The sequence below is a fragment of the Sphaeramia orbicularis genome, chromosome 3 (genome assembly GCF_902148855.1).
Source record: "Sphaeramia orbicularis chromosome 3, fSphaOr1.1, whole genome shotgun sequence".
Classification (NCBI taxonomy): domain Eukaryota; kingdom Metazoa; phylum Chordata; class Actinopteri; order Kurtiformes; family Apogonidae; genus Sphaeramia; species Sphaeramia orbicularis.
This window is the reverse complement of record NC_043959.1, coordinates 41,973,320-41,994,537: the sequence shown is the minus strand read 5'-3', so window position 1 is coordinate 41,994,537 and position 21,218 is coordinate 41,973,320. Positions and strand designations below refer to the sequence as shown.

Genomic DNA, 21,218 nt, shown 5'->3' with positions numbered 1-21,218 from the left:
GCTACACGTAGGTGACATGCTTGACTTGTGCTACTGCTGTGAACAACTGCACCAGACAAATGTTTTCTCCCTCTCTCTTTTTCTTAGGAATAAGAGAGAGAGAGGGAACGAGAAAGAGGATCTCATGGGAACACTTCTTTTTCATACCGTGGATGAAAAACCAACACAGTAATGATGCAGACACGCATGGCACCGCAAAGCTGTGGTAACTCATACACAAAGAGGAACAAATATATACTGCACACAAATGCACACAAGAGCAGCCTAGTAAAGACAATCCACCTCACAAAATGGTATAAACTGTTGTCTTTTCAAAGTGTTTCACAGGAATGTTGAGCATGTTTAGCTTCTTTTGCACTATGCTGTAAGTCAGTTTGACCTATTTCGATTTGACCTTTTTGAATTAAGGGTTGAACACTTCTTTTCTCCCTGAAATATTTGGACTTTTCCAGATATAAGAACATTGAGATGACGAGTAGTATGTCATGAAAATACAAAGGTTATGCTGTAGATCATTTTGACCTACATGTTCAGTAAAACATTTACAGAGACACAAAAAAGTGATCATTGGTGTATTGTAAATTTTTCAATAATTGTTTTTTGTTGTATTGATGATTCTGATGAAAGCATTCTAGATATCATATTAGATTTTTGGCATTTTCAGCTCTCAAACATCAAATCCAAGACATTACCTAAAGAAGATTGAAGGCCAAGACTCTGGTTTGAGCTTAGTCTCTCATACTTTATAACTTTTATGCCATTTATTTTCATTTACTCAGTATCCTAGAAAATGTTACCAGTGACTTTCAGCTACATGTACAAAGACAGTGTAGTTAGTTTAGTTTTATTTCCAGCACATAAAATCATCAGAGTGGGAGTGGGAGTGAGAAGAAGTATAACTTATAGACTCCCACCCCCTATTTACAAACTAATAATTAAATTAATTCCACTTCCTGTGCTTTGTTAACACACTTTATATATATATATATACACACACACACACACACACACACAATAAAACAAAACATCATACAAACCATTCACATACACTTTTTTTAGTCACCTCACACACAATCAGATTTACAAAATCAACCATTTTTAGTATAAACTATAATATTTGTATGCACAAATATTTACTACAAATACAATCATTAATAAATGTGATACTATCTCCTAATTGTGATAGTTACGTTAATTAATTAATTGCAAATAGGCAATACCCAGTAATATCATATTTTATGCATTCTTTTATATTTTAACTGGATATTTACTTATTCAGATAAGGTTCTATACTTTGTTACTGGGTTTACGTGTGTAGTTCAGGTGTGTGTTGATCAGAGAGGTGCATCTTCCTGCAAGTAACTGTGAAGGCTAAGCAGTGTGTTTTGTTGGTGTTTGCTGATAGTTTTTGCATCTTAAAAGTCTCAGATCATCACAACAAGTTTAGAGCAACCAAATACTTTGCTTAACATTCAGATTTATACAGTTTGTTGCTGAGATTTGGAATTGTGTTTTTGGCTTTCCAAATTAATGAACAAACAGTGAAATCAATTAAATGATGGTAAATGTGCCAGATTTGGCCTCATCAACTGACAATAAAGCCAGCACCATGTGTAGATGAAGCAGATAACACACATCATTGTCCATTTGGAAAAGAAAAGTCATCAAAGTAAAATAATACTTCACAGTTGGTCAGAAATAAATGTTTATTAATTTACCATATATATCACATGTTTTTGACGTGGGTACGACTGAAAAGTTTAAGGAAAATGAAACTATCACCCAATTTTTTTTTTTTTAAAGAAATAAACAAGTTAATATAAGTTAACCCATAAAGACCCAAACATCCACCTATAACCTAAACCATCTACTGATCTAAACTGTTTAATACATGTGGATCCACTAATACTATCAATGCATGTAAATAATTGGTGTAAAATGCAGTTTGTCATCTTTTCATGGTCATCAGATATGACCCATTTGGACGTTAAGAGGCTACATTAATTCACGAGTAAAACCCATGGAGTTGGATCAATGACAGTGGATGAACACGCTGGGTTTATGTTCAGTTAATTATATTTTTGTACTGAAAAAGTCACTTTTTCTTCAGTTTTTACTGTTTCTGATATAATACCTCACAACTTTAATCTGAGCTTTTATCAACATCTACATGATCAGTGAATTAAAATGGGGAAAATACCTGATTTGCACTGAAAAAACACAAAATACAGAACATAATTTTACAATAAATGGTGCTAAATCGCTTAAGGAAGGTTAAATATAGAGAAAAATTAATTTGGAAAGTGCCAGAAAAGTAACACTGGGTCCTTATGGGTTAAATATGTTAAAACTACTAGCCAATCGCATCATCAATGACCAAACAGGAGGTTCAGACAGACAAAAGGAAAAAAAAAAAAAGTATATACTGTAGGAGATTATAATGGCCTAAACAAAAGGAGAATAGAGAAGATGAATTGAGAAATTGATGTTTGAAAAAGGTGGCTGAAAAGTAGACAAAAAGAAAACAGATCAGGAGATGGTACAGAGGGGATTTAGGGAGACCGATATGGAGGAAGGGGTACAGAAAGACTAGGGAGGTGAAAGGGGTCAGACAGCGGGAGGAAGCTAATGTCTTTATTTCCTGGTGAGATGGGACCTTGCATTTACCCCTGAGGTCAGCGGTCATGGACAGGGTCACTGGGGGTGTTGTGAGGGGGTTACCTCAATACAGAGGGAGAGGAGGAATATCTATATAACAAAAAAAGAAGTGGAGGGAACAAGAACAAGAGACAGAGTAATGGGAGAAAACAACAGGGAAAGAAAGAATAGGGAGACCTAGTTTCAGTCAGGGGGGGAATGTGCAGAGGTGGAAAGGTTGAGAGAGGTTGAGGAGGTGAGAGTACTCAAGGGAAAGAGGAGGGGGAAGCACACATACACAAACATACAGTACACATGAAATGACTTCATATCTACACTGTGACTGCAGTGTCAGTGTATGGGCCTTGTCTAAACAGTGAGTATGTTTTCCCGTGCATGCTCTGTGTCTGCATTTATCTGCGTTCTTTATGCGTTAGTGTGCTTTTCATGTATGAAAGCTGAATTGTTTATGTGTGGATGTGTATTTTCCTGTCTCTAGAGGCCCTGTCAACGCAGCTGACAGATAAATACAAACTGATCCAATGTAAGAATCCATCTCTGGAGTATTGTTAGCAGTTATCCTCTTGAACTGTTCGACTTAGTGCTGTTTATTAATGTAAATCACATTTGTCAAATACAATGCGATAAATATGCAGTGTCATGTAGTTGCATTAAAAACAATAACATGAATTAACTTCAACATGTTAACATGTTAATGTACTACAAAGGAGAAATATCTGTCTTTATAGCTCCTCAGGGGTATTATATATCAAGTCCTGTTTAATCACTTAGCCTGATGCTTTATCTAAAAACACATCAACATATCTATTATTAACGATACTGTAAATCACATCCGGCAAATATTTAACAAAATGAAAATTTGACATTTTTATTGCTGAAGCTTTCTCTAGGAAACTATGGTTGCAGTGTTCATACATGTGTGAAGTATTCCCCTGGCCCCTCTTCTGTCAGTTTTGATGCTGACAGTGGTTTCTTCCACTTAATTAAAGAAAACTTTGAAAATAGAACCCGCTGCTATAGATCTAATGCACACACAGATCCACAAAAACAAGCACACCAAGACAAACAATATTATTCAAATTCAGTGATATGTGTGTCCACGGTTACACAAATAGGAATATATTGTACACATGTACTGCAAGATGTGGACTGCATAAGTTTCTTCAAATGAGACATCATGACGCGCTTTTATGTATCTGTATTATTACCAAATTATGGAACTTGTCTTGCTCAATAATTAATTTTCCACCCAGTGTAGCCTGTAGTACAGTATTCAGAGATGACACTATATAGTTTTTTTCTTTCTTTCCTCTTTCTTTTTTTCATATCTGAAACAATTTAAGTAGAATAACAATTTGCTTTTCAGCCAAACATTGATGAATACACTGTGCAGCTGTAGTAGGCCATTTAGGCATAATTTAGCATATTTTAGTCAAACTATGAGCATTTTGAGGAACAAAAAGGGGGGTGCATCGCTGTTTTCAAGCTTTATCCACTGTAAAAACATTAAACACTGAAATCCTGACATGAATTCAAGTTGACTGCAATTATTCATAAAGAAAGACTTTACAATGACGTGCTTGTCTAAAACTATGTCTTTACATCTATGTGTAAACTCTCTGATATGTATGCTTATGTGCACCACTATGTCCTCTACTTCTTACTTTTTGTGTATGTTGGAGCAGCAAATATGTGCAGAGGCAATTGTGGAGAAACTGTGTATCTCGGTCAGTGATATGATTCATGAAAATGGCACGCTGACTGGAGTACCACTGAGAGAGAACAGTCTGTTCTCCAAAAATACCTCATCTGACTAATGTCATGGCAGGAGAGTAGAGAGTAAGCATTGCATGTACACACACGCTGAACTTAATAAGCAAACTAATTTTTGGCCAGGCTCTCAAGCTCACCAGACTAATTATCTTTATTTTAATTTGTAAATTAATAGACCCTCTCTAATCTGGTTTTCTCTGTCTTTCAGGGTTTCTGAATGTTTGGCATTAACATGTGTATGACAGAACATGATCCTGAAAACTATAAATAACATTTACAGCCTCAGTTTGTTTTAGACTCCTACTGCTATCCAGCTCTAGTTATTCCTGTCTTACCTCTGGATGACTCTGATACAGATGGGTAAAAATATCTCTCTACTTTTTCTAGGTAGCAACTGACAATGGCAACATGTCAATAAACACAGCTTACACATTCATCTGGAGAGCATCTACCTGTGTGTGACTTTTGGAGGAAAGTAAATTAAGTCCTATTGTTACAAATTAGTCCAATGTGACATAAGGCTACAATTTATTTGGGATATTATGGACTGTTCAGTAAATCCATTCAATGGGAGGTGTTTGCACTTGATGCCCTTTATTAATGCTTTCATGTTGTACGTGTGTCTAAAGTTCTTACTCTATTCTCCAGAAATTTGATCATTTCCTGACTCTGCAGCTGATAATGCTGGATTTAACCAATTTAAAAAGATATGTGGCGCTAATTGTTTTTTCCTTCTATTCAGTCATGGTGTCATGTGTATCGAGGGTGACCCTACAGGCTATAAATATGTCTCTGGTCTGTGGCCTTTCTTTTAGACTCGTATTTCTGTCTTGTTCTGGAGTTATTCTTGTTCCTGGCCTCAGTAGTGGACATCTGTATGACAGAATGTGATTCAGTCAGCTATAAATATGAATGGCCTTTCTGCTCGGCCAGCCGCGTGGATTAGCAACTCTTCCTGCTTTTCCACTGGGCTTAGAGCTTACTGCACATGCTCACACACACACACACACACACACACACACGCTCAAATAATCATCACAGACTTGCTGCTGCCTACCAGCTTGTACATAAACACACACACACACAACACATGCACAGTCATACACTGCAAGAGAGATGCTGAGTGTGAATGGTAAGATGCAACTGAGAATGGCCTGTCTCTACAAAACTCTACAATGCTGAATTTGGCTCAGTTGTTATTATGTGCCATAGTCATGAAATGCTTACATATTAACAGTTGCTCAGTGAGTAAGAAACATTAACTCTGACCCCCAACAGTATGTTTTGATTGCTGATGTGAATGACCCCCTCAGTTTTTCTGTACAGTATCTGGACAACATAGAGGATTACAAGCACTTAGCAAAGAGTTTTAACATGAATGCACCTCATGTGATGTGTGTAGATGCCTTTTGTCAGTCGATGCAGGTCTATTAAAAGACTCTTGTTTCTCATAGTCTTCATGATTGCTTTGTGGGCTTCAGATCCTGGTCTTAACCAAAGCTCACTTGTCTGACGCTTGCCATGATGCTCATAAAATCTGTCCTCTGGCCAGTCATGTTGGTTGGTAACATGGTTTATTACTGATACATACTTCTCTTTCAAGACACTGGCATCAACATCACAGGATTGTGCACTCCATCTCTAATCATTTGTGATCCTCTGTCAGCACCTTTACACCCCCCCGACACACCCTTAGATACTGTGGCTGGTACTGTCACTCTTTTTGGCTGTGTTTTTTTTTTTCTTTTTCAACACGTATCAACAGTAATTCACTATCTTTTATCTTATTTTCTTGTATATTTTTTGCTGAGAGCCTGAAACTTGGGTACAGCTTATACCTTTTCATCCTGTTCATCTAAAAAGATAACCTGTGGTATTTGTTTCAGTGATCGTCTCCACAGAGAACAATGTCTGCTTCTCGTAATTTTAATTTTGCTTCCCCAAGTTGACACTGCACTCTGCTCTTTGGACCATGTTTTTCCGATAGCAAAAATACAAACTTTGTCATCAGTGTTGTGTAAGTGCCAAAAGCAGGTCTCCACCCCCTTTGGTCCTACTCATTAGGCCGAGTCTGCTGTCAGTAACTACAGCTGTTAGTATACACGAGCACTAGTGTCAATGATCAGCTTTGATTGTGCACCTCCCTCATATCTTCTCTGACAGTTCAGGAGCCTCACTATAAAAATGCTGAAGTGACTCTTCCTCCAAAACTACAGAAAGCCTGTCCTTTTTGTAGGTGTCCCTCGAAGCTTGAGTGCTTTGTGAGAACTCACTGAACTTACATTGTAATCCATTTCAGATTGTGCTGTGACTGCCTCTCCTCACTAAGTTCATCATCTGAGAGGACCAGATCTTGGGACTGGCTGTCCTCCTTTACTAGCTTGTTTCTGTGTGAACATGGCCTGTAGTTGCTGGACAGTGCATGTCCACTGGCCACTGTCTGACCTGTTTCTTTAGGTAGCGAACACTGCACACTCACAGATTGCTGAAGTGACTAAAACAGAAGGGCTTGCTATAGGAAAAGTTTAATCCCCAGAGCCGTAGTGACCCTAAAGAAGAGTACCTGATGTAAAATTAATGGCTTTATGTCAGTATATGTTATTAATGTATTAATAAGTGTATCACGTGTTACTCTGTTTCTACTCTACAAAGCCAACAGTTTAATGGATTGTCTGGTTCATTCATGACCAAAGTCATGACCCGTGGCTCACCTTTAGAGGTGGTTTGTTTATATGTTAGCACTAGGGAATCCAGAATTTCCTGTTTTTGACGATTCTTAGTGCAAATTTCATTCACTACCTGGGGCATTTATATGCTTCTTGGTGAAGAAAACTGTGGGCACAGCATTTGGTTTTAGTTTTCATTTACAAGCCATGTCACCAACTCTGGTTGAATAAATCCATCAAATACATCAAGAGACAAGTTGCGAAAACACACCCGTGGGTTGTTTTTCCTCCACAAACATTTTTTCAATCCTTTCTCCTCTTCCTAGTTCTAGGAAAGCTGTGAAAACTTATACCACTCCTCTTATTGCTTTTCAACTGGAAACTACAACCAAGGACAGAACAGTGTGCCACTATATTGATATTTTCTCCATTGTGAGACAATAAAAATAACAACAGGTAACTTTAGTGCTGCTGGCTGCCTCTCCAACACAACCCATGTACAGGATTTAAACATAGTGCATTGCAGCCACAAAGTAATGGCAGCCTCTGATTGTGAAAATATGGATAAAAGTATGGATTAATTGCTCAGGCCTTGAAGTAGTAAGTCTTCTCCTCTCATGGTTATGGAAACAGCTGTAGGTGTGTAAAGCTGAATGGAAAAAGGCCTGGTCCTTGTTAGTAACATCATGCTGTCTCCTCTGTGGTTGTTTCTAGAGTTACACCTGAGACAGCTTACATGAAGTATTTGTGCCAAACATTATGTAATTATAAGGAAAATGATATTAAAATTACAATCAGTCAAAGAGACATGCATCCATCAAAAGCTCACAACCTCTGTCATCATTAACTGTAATTAACTGAAGGATGGCTATATATATGTACAAGAACATGACCAAATGTCATTCAGACATGTTGACCTCAATAACTTAAACCACATAGTCCCTAATTATGTTCTTTGGTAGGTCTATAACTGACCAAGGGATTTATAAAAACTGCACATGATTGGTGGGTGTGATACAGTTTCAATGAAAACACTAAGGCTGGTACATGATACTGACAGAAGAGGAGAAGCCAAAAGTGATCCTCACTGACTTGGATTACCACTGCACACATGTCCGTGTACACACACACACACACACACACACACACACACACAAGATGTACAAGCACACATTCAACAACCAATTTGCTCTCTATGACCACAGGACATTTATAAAGGAGTCTGATTGAATTAAGGCAGTCATGCCTGCTTATCACTGGATTGAAGGTATCAATATATTTCTGCTTGCTAGCGTTATTAATAGTAACCAAGAGGCAACTGGATACCCTGGAGAGAGGCGACAAAACATATCCTTAGGCTATAAATAGAAGGGAATGGAAAACTATGGTCAACAAGAAGAGAGCATGAGACAGGAAAATTATGACACCAACACCAAAGGTTAAGAATGAGATGGAGGTGGGAACAGGGGGGAGACAGACTGTCAAGACAACAGTGTGTTATATAAAAATCACACAGATGTATTGGAAAGAAAGAGAAAAATAAACATTACTTAAAGGAAGGTTTTCGGTAGTTGGCTAGGGAAAATATTCTCTCACAGTGAATCTGGTTCTCACCACGGATGGAAAAGTCTGTGATTATCAGTTTCAAAAATACAAACAGTTTATTGGGTGGACTGATGGTACTTAGAGACTAAGGACTGAAAAGAAGGCCTCCAAAAGTTGACTGCCCTGTTCTGACAGCTGAATACTAATCTTGAGATCATCCTCTGAAGAAAAAATAAACTTCTAAGGAAAGTGATCTCTCTAAAGCTTGAAGAACTGTGGAACATAAAAGGTGGACAGTCTTACCTTTGTCTCTTTTTCTCTCTAGCCTTCCATCCCATTAACTCCTGCCATCCTCTGACCTCTGACTTGTGCACTTGATGCCTGCATTAGCTGCATCATGCTAAACTACTCTCATGCTGAGAAGGCAAACGTCAGCTTTGTTGGAAGTGCCTGGTCATAACCTGCCAAGAAACTATGTTCTATATTCTACTCCTTCAAAATAATTAATTCTCAGTAATGACAATATTGACGTAAAAACCACTTCCTTATCATTACTCAGGAAAGGCTTATACCAAATACCTGGCTATCATATAGTTATGTAATTGGATGAACACTAACACATGGATGGCCCTACTGTCTCATTTTCCTCAATTATTTTCCTCACCATGACATCTCGACAGCCTGATTATTGTGTGCAGACTCCTCCAGGTCTGTGAGAACCAAAACTGTAAACTGTAACAGAACAGACACCATGTGATATACTGTTTTATTCAACTATGACATGTTACAAACACTGACCAACTACTTTGTCATTAGATCTTTTGATTTATTTTATGATGGGTTATCAATATTGTCTTCCCAGCACCATATTATTGAATATTCATACATAATTGTGGAAAATAATCATTCATATATATATATATATATATATATATATATATATATATATATATATATATATATATATATATATATATATATATATATATATATATATATATATAGATAGATAGATAGATAGAGATATAGAGAGATATATATAGCTTTCATTTTGCATTACTAATTGTCCTTCAAAGTAATCAACTTTAATAAAAAAAAAAATACTGTCTTTGGCATGAGTGTAAATTCAATTTCAGGTCTCCTGTCTCACTGTAATAAACGTACAAAAAACTGGAAATCTCAGTTTAGGAAATCTATGTTATGGTGTGAAGATGTCAACTCTAACTTTCAAGGCTTGTCTTGACAAATCTTTTTAACAAGTTTAGTTATTTGCCTGTCAGAGGAGAAATGGACTTTGATCTGAAGCAACCTGCCTTTTCATATACTCTGATAGAGATGAGGTGGCATTCCTAAGAGGCAAAGTGTGCTCATTTACCTCTTACGTGTGCCTCTAACATTCATTTGTGCTCTTTTCACCACTCGGTCCACCTTCCCACCAGGATTTTATATATCCCTCTAGGAAAACAGGTCACCTTTGTGCAACTCTGTGAATGATGCCAATCACTGTCCTGTGGATAAATAAAACAATCTCCACTGGAGGCCCATTACGTGGCATTACATGGTCCGTGTGTCATTTTGGCTTAGATATTTGAGCTTTACAGCAAAAATAGTAACATGTTGTCATTCCACGAAACCTGGTGTAAATCAGCCACATGATCATGAAATAAAACCAGCTTGTTTTCTAAAGCAAATACAGGATAGGAAATGGTTTAACATAAATCCTGTTGGCAAGGTTTTCGTAAGATGCCAGTAGCCCAAGAAGAACTTTGAACATTTTCTTTTGTGTAAATTGACAACAAATTAAACACTGTTTGCACTCTTACAATATCTGCTCCAGTCTAGCTCTAGAAGAGACTCATAATTGTTTGTTCAAAAAAGACATATATATCAAGTACAATTTTCATTTTAAAAAAAAGCTTAGAAAAAAAGTAAAATTATGCATTTAAGATAATGTATTTGAATTTATAAGATAATGTATTTATTTGGAGCACGTGAAATAGAGAGGGAATGAAAACGTTACAATGGGTGAAGTCTGAACTAAGATTGATGTATTACTTACGTTCCTCTCACTTTAACACACATCTGACATGAGGACATGGTTTCGCTCTCACTTATGTGATACTGATTAGACATTCTCAACCATATATTAATAAAAAAAGAGCATCTAAACATGGTAGAAAGTCACGCTACTGGGTATTTTATATTACAAGTAAACTCACCAAACTCCATATGAGTTTTATGATGACAAAGACGTTATCATGTATAGTAATAATAATAAAAGCATGATACAATTCTGTGCTATTCTGTTTCTGTATCTTTGACACAGAAGATGATTATTTGCACTAATTCTATGAGTAGCACCAAGTAATGTCCTATCTATCTTTAGTAATTCCATGAATACAGCGCTGAGGGGCAAAACATGCTGTCCTCCTGCTAATGAAGCTTTCAGCCCTGCGCCACAACCACACAATGACAGCTGGCAGGGGAGGGGCAGGAACTACATGCCATGAAATAAGAGGGGGTAAAAATTGATTAGCAATTTTCATTTGTGCTAAGCTAAACAAAAGAAGGCTGCTTCCCTACTCTGCATATCATCATGGGGTGGGAGAGGAGGAGGGTGGGTTGTGTTGATGGTGTTGGGTTGGGATGGGAAGCGATCTTTCAGAGCTCAAGGCATCTATTGTTTAGTTAGAGATGATGTGGAGGCAAAGAGGGATTCAGGACGAGGAGACATAAGGCCAAGGGATGAGGATAGGAATGACTAGAGGGAAGGCAGGAGGGAGGTCGAGGGCAGAAGAAAAGGAAAAGGGAGAAAGTGAATAAGAGGCGTAAGAGATGAGGAGGATAGTGGGGGAGGATGAAGTGGGGTTAAAGACAATGAAAAAGAGGGGTGGGAGAAGTGGGACAGGGGGAGTAGAGAGGGAAGCACAGAGGGACATAGGGATAGTACCCATGAAGGATGATGAATGATATTAAATAAGAGAAGAAAGAGGAGTAAAGTGAGAAAAGTGTTTGGGGAGTGACGGCAGAAGCTGATACAAAGGAAGTAGAGAATATTTTTTCCTTTTCATACTCCATTATTTTATTTGACAGAGCAATACACATAAAGAAAGTACTGTATATAGCCCCAGATATAGCTGTATTGCAAAAGTGGAGTCTTTTTGTTCTAGGGTTTTGGCCTGTTGGTGATCTACTACTGGCAGATGACTAAAAATGTTGACGCAAGGAGGAAAAGGAAGAGTGGGGGTAGAGGAAAAAAAGAGTGAAAAAGCATGTGGAGAGAAGAGGGTGAGTGGTGGCCAAGAGTTCATGATGGTGAATGGCCCAATTCTGAAAATTAAAGCTGGACCAAGGCTGAGGCCCAGTGCTCTTTGAAAAACAAAAGCAAACTGGCAGGGGGAAAATGACACCACCATCACTTTTTAAGTTATTAAAGCCATTGAATACAAAGGCTCTGACAACAGAGAAATTTGCCAACACTGAGAAAAAAAACTGCAGTACGTGTGCAGTACTGTGGCCAAGCTGTGTTGTCATATGGGCAGTTTTCTTGAAGGGTTTTTTGGCACGACCAGGAAACATGATGGTTTATTAACGGTGACACTAATGCATTTCAGCGTGTGTATATGTAAGTGTGTTTGTATGTGTGTTTTCATTGCATTGTCATTCTTCATTGTGGTTTAGTTGCATGAGTATGCCTGTACACACGCACACACACACACACACACACACACACACACACACACACACACACAGCAATAAGTGCAAAAAAGGCGAGAAAAATAGCAGCTGGTAAGTGAGTGAAAGGGGGGAAAAAAATCAACAACTTTTAACCAAAACACTGTACACAACTCTAAATTTAATTTTCTGCAAGATTAAGCACAATAATGACTAGCTTTATAAAAACCCATAACTAATGGCTTCCAATGAGCCAATCTATAGGCATTGATCTGCTCAGTATCTCATAGACTTGCAGCGCAAAGCCTATAAGTGAAAGAGGGAAGAGGCAGAAAGAGAGAGGGAGGGAGGGAATGGAAGAAAGATGAGAGCAGAGGAAAGTGGAGGGTAAGTAGCTGGTGAGAGAGACAATGGCATTTTTTTTTTTACCTTAATATACATAGTACCTGAGTTTTTTTGATTAGAAGAACAACAATTAAACAATTAAAAAGACATTCATTAATCTTCTGTCCAACAAATGAATTCAGTTAAATTAATACAGAGCCCAGGAAACACAATGCTGCCAAGGACGAGACTTAAAAACTACTGGGATAAGTATTAAGCTTGGTTATAAGTGAGGATGCTGATTGAGTACAAATCCAGACAAATCACTGCGATATCACTGTTCTTTAAGATTATATTGCCTATTGTCTATCTAGTGGCCCCATTAATCCAGTAATAACAGGGATTTCTTTGCATGTAATAAGCAAAAAGACACAAACAAACAATATTGGCCCAGCTGGAGGTAAAACATCATGTCACAATACAAAAATCATTATATTTTTTTAAAGGTTATTAGGGCAATTAGCTATCTAGTGGTATTCTCCATTGCTAATCCTACACTTGACAGCTTTTTAGAGGCTCACTGACTAAGAACTAAAGGTGGTGGCATGTGAGGAGGAGGATGGAGGGAAATGAAACAATTCTCTGCTGCAAATGCACAGAAGCTTAAATCCAGAGAGGGCTGCTTGCGTTAATCCCCACGGATTAAGCTTCTAAATACTCCTATTCAAGCCAATTAATTCATGCATATATCTGTCTCCGGTTCTTTTCATGTCATTTAAGATGATGGAGGGCGACTTCCTGGGAAATCAGGAGGAGGTTGGATATGTGTCTACATTAATGCACACAGGGCTCTCTCTTCAGGACCATGCAGCTTCAGACATCCTGATACAGCACATACACACGTACATGCTGCGTTCACAAATGCACGTTGCAGAGGTATACATTAAGATTTTGAAGGGGAAGTGATAGAGGGAGGGTGGGGATTGAGAGGGGCCTCCAAAAGTTGACTGACATATTCTGACAGCTGAATACTAATCATGAGATCAACCTCTGGCTAAATCTACAGGATCTCACTGGGGCTTCTGGCTGGGAGAAGCATAAAAAGGATTAGCAGTAAATACAGAAGGCTTAAAGAGAACAGAGAGACACCGGTAGACAGACTCAACAACTTAAAACAAAAGGTTGAGAGGAAGATGAAATGAAGCTAGGTTTGGCAACAGGGACTCAAGAGGAAAGTGGACAATGACTGCAAATTATGTGTCATATTTTATGTTTTTGTTTTCTCAATGATAGTAAATTAAAGCTGCTGTGTTAGATAGAGTCTGAGCATTCATTATTACCTTGCTTATTTCAGCTGTTTTCAGCCAGGTGAGGGGGTTAAATTCATCATTGACAGCTGTAGTTACCAATTGCTGATCATATTCTGTCAGGTTAGACCTAAATGTGATTTTACTGTTCTAAGTTCTACTGGTTTCACTTTTCTATAATGAATAAAACAACAACAGGTCATCTTTTTATATTTAGTCTTTTGATTTGGACTGAGAAGAGAAAGCTGCTGAACGACTGTGTACTTTTCATATTCTTGCATTTATTACCCAGCCCCCCAAAGAGGAGGCAAGGGGTATTATTTTGGTTCAGTTTGTTTCTTTCTTTGTATTGTTAACACTCTAGCAGCAAAACTGTTGGTTGAATTCATACCAAATTGGGTTTATACATTCCCAGTGACCCAGAATAGATCTGATTCCATTTTGGGAACAGCAGGTCAAAGTTCAAATTTTTTATGAATTTTTAACCTCCCCCCTCATTTACTTATAATGAGCAAAATTTCACATGTCCATAAAAACATCAATTTTGTTTCAATTTACTTCAAACTTGCACATATATAGAGGCAATTGATATGCTGACATCAGCACATGCATAGAAATGATGACATCACCTGGTTTGATGCCAAAAAAAGCTACAATACATGCGAGGGGTGGAGTTTGTTGTGCCTGGCACCACTTGTTCCTGTGATTTCAGTTATCGCAGCTTTAACACAACTATGTAACCAGAATAAAATATTGCCATTGTATGCTTCTGCAAACCTATGTAATCTAAATGGAACTTACCTTCGCAGAAGATGGGAGTTTTTCCTCAATATGTAGAGCAGGGGTGTCCAATCCTGGTCCTCCAGAGCTACTATCCTGCATGTTTTAGATGTATCCCTCTTCCAACACGCCTTATTCAAATGATAGGCCTATCATCAAGCTCTGTAGAAGCCTGATAATGACTGTGCTGGAAGAGGGAAACATCTAAAACATGCAGGATAGTAGCTCTTGAGGACCAGGATTGGACACCCCTTATGTAGAGGGTGGTTGGGCTTGACAGCTGATACAAGAGCAGAGACTGAAGTTTGCATCATGATTCACTTATGTTTTTTTTTTTTTTAGGTTTTAATAGCATTTGGTTAAGTCTATATGAAAAGATCATGGTTTTGTCTTAATCTAAGTAAATATATTGTGAGGAATTTTCAACCACATCTTTGCTTTTCTCTGATAAACCAAGTCTTGTCTTATCCTAACCATGAAAATGCTTGTGATGTTGCACATTCTGAAATATATTGTTGTTGTGACAGTGTAATTCTACTCATAAATGTCAAAGATGTTGATATGAAATGCATTTTTTTTGCTTCAGAATACACAAATATAGAGATACTGGTGCAACTACATAAAAAATGTTAAATATATTTAAAAAAAGAAGATATCTACAAATTTGTGCAATAGCAACACTGTATTATGATGAATGGGATAATGAAAGCACCCACTCCCCTGGATAAGTCAGATGTCAGACCAGTAATTGTATCAGTTGTCTGATATGTTTTAGATGGCAATTCAGCTCTAGGTATATAGTGCAGAAATACAATTGTAAGGTAGTAAAAAAAATATGTTAAGGTTATAAAGAAGGCAATTAAACAAGAACCTTAAACAAGTCACCTTTTACATGTTCACATTGCACCAATTCCTGATTACAGTGATGTCACTACTTTTGCACTGTCTCTAAATGCCTGAAATGGCCTGCAGTCTGTAGTTTTTGAGAAGCATCAAGTTTCCGGTTATTTATGTGTGTGTTTGTGTGTGTGTGTAAGCAAGGCTGGCAGGCAGCAACCACTGCCTGGAGTATTAATAGGAACTCAAATCACCCAGAAAGGATTCCAGATAAATAGAAGTTCACATCAGGCCTTCTTCACTGATTGGTTTACATCCTTCACATGATATTCATGGCCTAGGAGTGATGCAGTAATCGAATTACAAAGACAGAAACTGAACTAATGGAAGACTGACAGTTGTGGAGTTGTAGATCAAAGAAGTTGGCAATACATTTGATGACAGCCAATAAAGTAGAGTGTAATTATTTACAATCTGCAGCCTAGTTATTTGCAGCAATGGTGTACAGTACAGCAAATACTGATGTACAAGGGACATATACAGTTTTGTTTCCAGACTTAACAACTAAGTTCAAGCCACACTGAGTAAGTGTTTGTTTAAAGAGCTCAAAAAACAAATTATCATGCATTTTTTAGTTTTCATTTCACTTAAGCACCCTATAATGCAGCATATAGATTGGACAAGACAGAACAAAATAAAACATATTATTGTAAGAGATTTCAATGTATGATTAACATGGCATGGAAATACATTTCATCATTGTTTTTTACAGACTACGTTCGCAACAGGCCATAAAATGAATTTGCCAGTAACCTGGTGTCATATTATTTCAACTTGTTTCTGTTCATTGAACTCTAAGGTGATAAAATTGTTCCTCTTACCTGACATGATTCTACTCAGGTAACTGCTGTAAAGCTGCTCAGTCTTCAAATACTGTATTAAGGTACAATGAAAAATGATTGTAACTTTGGAGCTGCTAAAGGTACAGAGCTACAATGCAACAAGTGAAAAATGGGACACAAATCAGGATATAGGAGCACATTTAGAGGATACTGATGTGAACTGAAATGAACATATACACACATATTAAAACTTGTCTTTCTTACTCATAGTTCCAGGCTCTGTCTCTGCTCATCTCCCATTCTGTCTTTGTTTTCAAAGTCACTCTGACTGTGTTTTGCTTCAATCTGACATCAGTCTCTCTCATTGGTCGACCCAGCTTGTGCACTAACCAGTGATACACTTTAATTATTGAGCGGCTGACCTCAATTGGTTGGCTGGAACAGCCTAAAACACATCGCTCCACACACACTGCAACATGTACACACATAAACAAACATTTGCACACCATGCTTACACACCAAAAACATGTAGCACACTTACTTGCTCACCCTGGGGACAGTTTCTAGAGTCTAAATATATACTGTGGACATCACTCTGCATGTTACTCCTCTCAGTCATTGATATTAAGGGCACATTAATTAGATTACAGCCCATGAAGCACACTAATTAGGATATAATATACAATACCAGAATAAAAACATGAATTATATGTAATGAATATTTAAAGAGCATTAAGTCAGTTTGGTTATATATTCCAGGCAGGTACCTTATTTATTCTATGCCTCAAAGTTCAGGGGACTGTGAAGAAGTACCAATGAACAAAATCTTTCTTACAGCCACTTCATAATGTAGCAATAACTTTAGTCTCTGTTGTGGATGGTACCCACAAAAGAAAAAAAAAAACATTCTCTACTCTAGTGCTACAGTTTATGACAACATAAACACATTCTATATGGGTTATAAGCATATTATTAACAATAACACTGCCACTGCTATGAAGTTATGAAAAATGTACTCACATTTAAAATTTTTGTGATATAGAAAAATGTACTCACATTTACAATTTTTGTGATATATTTGTACCATTTTTACACTTCATAGTGTATGTGCACAACTATACAGAAAATGAAAACAGCATCATGCCATGTGTTCAGTATTAAATATTATATAATATCTAAAATGTACTCTGAAGCCCTATATACATTTTTATACGAAAAACTTCTTCTGAGTAATGAGATCTGATATAAATATTTTGAACACTATTTACTCAGTATATCATGAGCACCTCATTTTAACTATATAATTTCAGATTGGGACTGCAGACGCTGATATATGGGTGCAAAAAAGTTGGTGTAAATAAAATGTTTGTCATCTGAGTAGACATAGAGTAAGAAACAAATGTTTTTCCTCAGACTTGCGGTGGTGTACACATAATACCTAGAAATACAAAGAAAGCAAACTTGCAAAAATTAAGATACATTCCTAATGTGGCACAACAAAAGTAAAATATGAGTGAAATTATTTAAGTGCTTTCTGCTGGTTAGTTTCGGAATAAAAAAAAAAAGTCTACACAATTTGGTTAATGGTGTGTTCAAGTTTCACTCTGTATATTAAACTTTTATTCCTTGTGATGATGATACACCAGCAGTATCAATTTTAATGCAAATGTGATCTAGAGTAAAAACATGATTGCTGTAATATTCCTTTCATGGTATTGTAAAAAAAGAGAGATGATGTACATCTTTTGGTATGTTATCTATGTACTTAGTATGCAACAATTTAATGTCTAAATATATCCAAGAGAGATGATCTCTGCCACACTTGTCTCCTTACAAATGATCAAACACAGTAAATGATAGTAGACATGTGATATCCACAGTGCTTCATAAGACATGATGCAATCAGAGCAATTTTAGATGTGGGTGTGATGGTATTCTACCTGTAGCACTAAATATGTTTCCACTGGCTGCATGATAATTCTATGCCTTATAGTAAAGACAAGAAGAGACAGTATTTTAACTGCCAACCTTATGATATCAACTACTTGGCCTTACATTGAATAAAATAGTGTTCAGTAATGACATTTATCTCCAGAAAGCCTTCAGGAATACGAGTGACATGTTGACTCTCATTATATTTTGATGAGTGTAACCCGACTGGGCTCCATGGCATGCAGTGTGGCTTGTGGCCTATGATTAGTTACAAATAGTTCAATGGGTCACACTGCTTGGCTCTGATCACTGAAACTCAGGGTTTTAACATACAGCCCCCAGACAACAAGGCCATTTAAAGTGCAGTAGCTGAAATTGCATGTGTGCAAAGTAGTCAAGTGTATTTTTTTGCAAAGTCCAACTTTCAGTGTCCCATCAGATAAGCAGATGTCTGCGGAATCAGTTTTTATAAATATTCACTTCCTGTGGACTTTTTCTATGTCGTTATGTGTTTTGTTTTTTTTTTAATTCCACAAAATGCACCAGTTTAAGAGAAAAAAATATACTCAGAAGAATGACGGCCTCTTATACTGATTCTCTACAAAAAAACAACAATTTAATACTGCTTATTTCACAAACAAAACAGACCACTAGATTAGACTCATGTGCACACTATGTTCACATGCACACACATATTCACATACAGTCAAACAGAGCTCTCAACATGGAGCTTCATGCATGCATGCGTGTGTCTGTGAAGTTTGGCACTGTGTTTCTTTAGTCCATACGGCATTTTGTATTTGCCATAATCCCCTGTCAGCAACACTTAGGCAGGCAGACAATAGCAGAAAAGATCGGCAGCCAAAACCCCTTCACTGTAAGCTTGGCAGGTCAGTGTGCAAGCAGCAGGTTACACACACATACACACACACGCATTCACACACACAGAAAAAACACACATCCCGCTGCGATGCACGTTACTCACACCGTTTCCCGGCTCTCTTCAAAGAGTTGTGGTGCAGTTCTCAAGGACACGGCTGTCTGACATCTCCTCTCTTTCTCTCTCTCCGCTCACTCTGGCATACTCTCTCTGCCTCTCTCACACTCTCTTATTTGCTTCTCAGTTGCAGGATGCTCCCACAACAGATGCAAGTGTGTCACAGCCTCTCTCTTTTCCTCTTTATTCCTTCCTTTTTTCCTCCCTCCTCTCGGTCTGCAGCTGAGAGGCAGAGCTCAGTCTCTGAGCCATGAAGTGCAGGGTAGTATGAGAACGAGGAAGCGAGAGAAAGAGGAAGGGAGGGAGAAAGAGGAAGAAGGAGCGCTGGGCAAACTGACCAAACTGATGTGCCACTCCAGGATGCTAGTATTCTGCAGACAGTCAGCCAGAGTCCTGCTGCAGGGAAACAAACTGCTGTACTGAGAAGCAGCATGGGTAGAAGCCATACTATTATCACCTATATTTCAGCAAAATGAAAAAAAAAGGGAAAAAGCAAAAAAAAAAAAAAAAAAAAGGGACAACACAAGAGTAAATACACAAGAAAAGAAACATCACACATATGGTACATAGCACAGTACAATTTGTTTTGAAAATGTGGAAAGTAGGATATAAGCAGGACAAAGAGAAGAGAAGAGAAGAGAAGAGAAGAGAAGAGAAGAGAAGAGAAGAGAAGAGAAGAGAAGAGAAGAGAAGAGAAGAGAAGAGAGATGTTTAAACCAAAAAAGGGTGGGAGTGGGCAAAAAGAGGAAATCTAAGTATTCCCCAAAGCCATGCTGTCTTTCCTGAAAAATGGTCCCTGCAGGCCCGATCCAGAAAGAGGCAATGCAAACAAACACAGAGAGCCGAAACAAACATCTATTTATGGAGGGAGGGGGGGCGTTCAGTTTCCCAACTACATTTGCTCGCAGCTTTTTTGACAGTGTTACCAATTCAGCAGTTTAGTAGTAACAACTATATTTAAAAGAGGAGAGGAGAGGAGAGGAGAGGAGAGGGGAAGAGAGGAGAGGAGTCAAAACATAGGTCAACAGGCCAAAATAACACTTATTATTGGTCATGTGCTGCATATTTTTTGCCTTGTGTGTATTCATGAAAAAATTTATTGGAACTACAAAATGACCATATTTTTTGTGTTACAAAAAATGTCTGGAACAACGTTGTGATCCCTGCTTGACAGTGTCATGTCAGCTACGTGTCACTTCTGTTTTACAAACAAGTAAACAAACAAATTAAAAAAATGTTTATTTACTCTACTATCGAAAAAGTTACATATCTACTGATGAAAACACAGTGATGGGTTCCATTTTATACCAACCACAACTGAATCACACATCAAATCAAACAGTGTAGTTTAGATTTTAGATTCACTTTCTCACCTACACTCTTGCCTGTGAAGCTGGAAAATAAAATATTGTTACCTCTTCTCATGATATGATTGTAACAATGTGATTTATTATTGACAAATGAAGAGTAAATGGGACTCAGTATGTAATCACTGTACCTGGTCAAAGGTGATTACTGATGTATATAAATGGGAATAAAAAGAGGAATGTGTCTGAAAACAAAATTATTCCAACTTTATGAGAACAATGTACATTAAAACAGAGGAAGAACTGTGTCTTTAACTTTGATTAACGGACTAACAAGTGTTAATAAAAAAGATGAAATACAGCTCAAGCCTCTGTCTGTCAGGGCCTTTGGATATTCAGTTGCAAGTTATTTTAATTCACCATCATTAGTTAATGAATATCATAAATCCCTTTACACCTAAATTAAAACACAGTCTTAAATTTCATACTGCTCTTTACTTCGCTACACATACTGTGCTAAGACACTTGCACTAATAAAATTGTTGTTAATAGTTTGGAATAAAATCCAGATTAAT

At 37.5% G+C, this 21,218-nt stretch overlaps 1 protein-coding gene across 1 annotated transcript in view; it reads right to left on the bottom strand.

The window, feature by feature from the left end:
* The window catches only part of esrrga (estrogen-related receptor gamma a), a 151,264-nt gene extending 131,679 nt beyond the window's left edge, over positions 1–19,585 (bottom strand). The window contains exon 1 of the mRNA XM_030162072.1: positions 19,327–19,585. The gene's annotated coding sequence lies outside the window, so the exon portion shown is untranslated. The remainder of the gene's footprint in view (positions 1–19,326) is intronic.
* Between the last annotated feature and the right edge of the window lie 1,633 nt (positions 19,586–21,218).